A 4,416-nucleotide genomic window follows, 5' to 3' on the forward strand; every position below is an offset into this window, starting at 1 on the left:
GAAGAGACGGCGTTTCACTTTATTGGCCAGGCCAGTCTTGGACTCCTGACCTCAATTGATCAGCCTTTCCTGGCCTCCAAAAGTGCTGGAATTGCAAACAAACCACTGCACCCTGTCTCAATTTGTTTTCCTTTCTCAGTATTGCGCTGGCTATGTATTTTGCCTTTCCATGTGAACTATACAACAATTTTATCAATATCTGCAAAATAACTCCCAGAGATTTTTTTTAAATTTTAGTTAAATTTGGGAAGAATTTATATCTTAATTTTACCGATACATTAACATAGACTATATGTCTATTTATATTTTCTTTTATTTATTTCATCAGTAATTTGTAATTTTCTTCATACAGATCTTGTTTATGTTTTTAATCTTTTATGCATTTATTTGTAGTGACATTTTAAAAGAAAGGTTAAAAATTTAGAATTCCAGCAGTCCATGGCATATGTTCAAAAAAGCAACTGAGTTTTGTTAAATGATCTTTTATCATGTGTCCTTGCTTACTAGTTTCAGCAGACTTTTGAATATTCTCTAGGATTTTCTTGATAGTCTATTACATCATCTGCAAATAAAGACAGTTTTCTTTTTTTCCTTTCAATCTGTATACATTTGATAATTTTTTAAAAAATATTTTCCTATGTATAAATTCCTGTACAATCTTAAGTAGAAGTAGTGAGAGAAGAAGACAAAATTGCTTTGTTAATAATCTCAGGAGAAAAGCACCTAGTTTCTCACCACTGTTTGATTTTCAGTGTAGGTTTTTGCAAATAATCTTTCTCGATTTCAGGAAGATGCCCTCTATTTGTGGTTTATTGATACTATCTGTGTTATGTGATGCTGTCTGTAGTTTGCCATAGTGTTTTCATGGATGTGTTTTGGAATTTGTTAAAATACTTTTCTGAGTATATTGAAATAATCATACATATTTTTTCTTGTTTAACCTGTTGATATGGAGAATTTCATTGATTGGTGTTCTTTAGTTGAACTAGCTTTGCATACCTGGAGTAAATCCCACTTGAGCATGGTATATAACAATTTTTATGAATTAATGAATTATATTTGCTAATATTTTGTTAACAATTTTTGTATCTATGTTCATAGTGGCAATGAGTAGTTAGTTTTTCTCTACTGTAAAGTCCTTACATTATTTCATTATTAATGTTGGCATCAGAGAATGAGTTATGGAATGCTCCCTGTGCTTGTATATTCTGGAAAATATTGTAGAGGATTAATGTTATTTTTTCCATAAAAGTTTAGTAGAATTTAACAGTAAAATCATCTGGACCTGGTGCTATTTTGGCATGGTTATTTTATTTAATAATAATAAATAAATTTTAATTATTTTAATAGTTATTTTATTATCATCAATCTTTTTGGTAGATACAGATCCATTCCTAAAATCTATTTTTCTAGTGTGAATTTTGGCGGTTTGCATCTTTCTAAGAATTAGTCTATTAAATTTAAGTTATCAGTTTTCAGGGCACAGAGTTCATTGTAGTATTCTTTATTATTTTTAATGTCCATCATTAAAAATGTCAGTCTTTTTAATTAATATCAGAAACTTCTTCTCTTTTGTGTGTTTTTCCCCAGGTTATCCTGGATGGAGTTTTATCAATTTTATTGATGTTGTCTTAGAATCAGCTGTATGTATGGTTGATTTTCTTTATTTTTCTGCTCTGATTTTCTCCTGATTTATGTAAATTTGAATAACCCCTATTTCTCCAATTTTCTTGATGTGGAAGTTTAAGGTATTGCAGGTTATCTTTTTAAGTCTAAAAAGTTCTGAGATTCTCAAACGCAATTAATCAACAAAATTTATATAAGGAATTATATACTAGTGCATTAACAATTATTAAGAAAAAAACAATTATTTTCATGAATTTGTTTTCTTTTTGACAGTAACATGTAGCAGTGTCTTTGGTTTATTACATATTTGGTGAGCCTTGATTAACTTAATTCAGAAAACATTTTGTTAATTTTTTTTCAAGAATTCACAACTTTCCCTTTCTGTCATCCAATTTATCTTTTTTCTCTAGTTCTAGTTCTCATTTGTCAAATATTACTGCTTCTGGAATGATCTTCCATACCTCTTCTTTTTTCTTTTTGGTTTGAATTTTGTGCCAAAACAATATCAATTGATTTAATATTCCAACTGACTAAATTGCTGCGTTCAATCAGGTACTTATGAAATCCACTGAGTTTGGAATTTCAGTTATTATGTTTTACCATTCCAGATCTCTGCTTCTATTTTTCACTGATCAGCCTGTACATTTTATAAATAAAATAATTTTATCCTTCTTATACTACTAGCTGTACTAATATTAAAGTTTACTTTATGACCTATTATCCCTGTTTAGGTACTAGAACATTTTTTAAGCAAGAAGTTTATTTCAACAACAAGACATTTGACTTGATTATGTGAGATATCATCAAGGGGAAAAAAAAAGAGAGACTTGAAAGAAAAACTGTTTAGGATTTATTTTATTTAGATTAATTTATCCCTAATTAAAGACAGATTATCCTACCGTACAAAAGAAATTATAAAATTGTCCTTGATTTTATAATGATATATGAAAATGTTAAAATTCTTCAACTGAACAAGCCACACAAGGATTTTTATTTTGTTGTTGTTGTTGCTAAAACAGTGAGAACAAAGTAACTTACTAGAATATAAAGAGAAGAGCTTAATGAGCATGACACTAATGTACAAAGGGGATTTTGTCACAAAACCAGGATTTTCCCCTCTCTCAGCTCCACTTGATGTTGGTCAAAACATACCACTAGCCATTCAGTGGAAAAAAAAATATACACACACACACACACACACATACATATATACGCGCGCGCGCACACACACACACACATATATATATAAAATGCACATATAACAGCTCTTTTTATTCTTTTTTTTTCTTTGACACAGAGTCTCACTCTGGCATCCAGGCTAGAGTTTAGTGGCGTGATCTTGGCACACTGCAACCTCTACCCCCTGGGTTCAAGTAATTCTCCTGCCTCAGCCTCCCTAGTAGGGATTACAGGCGTGCACTACCATGTCCAGCTAATTTTTATATTTTTCGTAGAGATGGGGTTTCACCATGTTGGCCAGACTGGTCTCAAACTCATGACCTCAAGTGATCCACCCACCTTTCCTCCCACATATAACAGTTCTTTTACATACAATTAAGGAATGGACCCAGCGTGCTGGCTCATGCCTGTAATCCCATCACTTTGGGAGGACGACACAGGAGGATTACTTGAGCTCAGGAGTTTGAGAACAGCTTGGTCAACAGAGAGAGATCTCATCTCTACAAAAAATTTTTAATAATAGCTGGGCATGGTGGCACCTGCCTGTAGCCCCAGCTAATGTGGTGGCTGAGTTGGAAGGATTGCTTGAGTCTGGGAGGTCAAGGCTGCAGTAAACCATGATCACATCACTGCACTCCAGCTTGGGCAACAGAGTAAGATCCTGTCCAGAAAAAAAAAAAAAAAAAAGAAAGAAAGGAAAAGAAAAAGAAAAGGTGTATCATAGTAGTCAGGATGTGATGGAACCAAATTGCAGTTTCCTAATTGAGAATGTAATCTTGGTCTGTTAAGGACATTGTTCTGGAATGAAGATGAGATGCACCTTCCCTGGCTGCTTTCCTTTTTCGCAGATCCCTCCTGTCTACTGCTACAACATATCAGTTGTATCTTCATACCCCATTTCCAAATGTGCAGATGTGTCTGTTTCATCGATTGGCTGCCTGTAAAACTGGAATCTGATTTGCCTCGTTGACAAGCCCTGTCGTTCACAGTAGGCTTTCATTAGTTTACTAAGTGGTGTATACCTCTTCATCTTCATCTTAAACTGCACTACAGAACCATCATGACCTGCCACCCTCAAATTAATACCATCATTGTTCTTGGTCTTGAATCTTTCCTTGAGTTTTTCATCAGCCATAGTCCCAGAGTCTTTTTGGCTGCCATTTCACAAAAGAGGTAACAAGTCTGCATAAACAAGCATTCAAGAAGCACCAGGAGCCTAGAATTGTATATGTTTATTGCTTTTGCTTCTTTTTGCCTATGTTGGTAATCATTAAATTAATGGTGATTATGGTTTATGTGTCATAAAAGTAATCAAGACTTCATATTTCCTCATTATAGATAGTGCTTATATTGGTGATAATCTCCTTCTAATAATTGAACAGGACATTATATATATTTGGGTGGGATTACTAGTGTTTTATTTTCTTAGAGAGGGCACTGTGCCTGTCTGATTCTGTGCCAGCACTGACTTATACAGGTAGTATGCAAAGTCCCCACTGATAGGAAGTACTATAGATAAGGAATGTGTGGAAGATGCACAATCTATGTGATCATAATGAATTTTCTAGAAGTTTTGTCCTGTGGTGTTATCTCTGAAGACTCACCACATCA

The 4,416-nt window shown here is 33.5% G+C and overlaps 1 pseudogene; it reads right to left on the minus strand.

Annotated features, from left to right (window-relative positions):
* Positions 1–3,670: 3,670 nt before the first annotated feature.
* LOC105555233 lies at positions 3,671–3,940 on the minus strand (annotated as a pseudogene).
* Between the last annotated feature and the right edge of the window lie 476 nt (positions 3,941–4,416).

This window comes from Mandrillus leucophaeus, unplaced genomic scaffold (assembly GCF_000951045.1).
Source record: "Mandrillus leucophaeus isolate KB7577 unplaced genomic scaffold, Mleu.le_1.0 Scaffold675, whole genome shotgun sequence".
Taxonomy (NCBI): Eukaryota; Metazoa; Chordata; class Mammalia; order Primates; family Cercopithecidae; genus Mandrillus; species Mandrillus leucophaeus.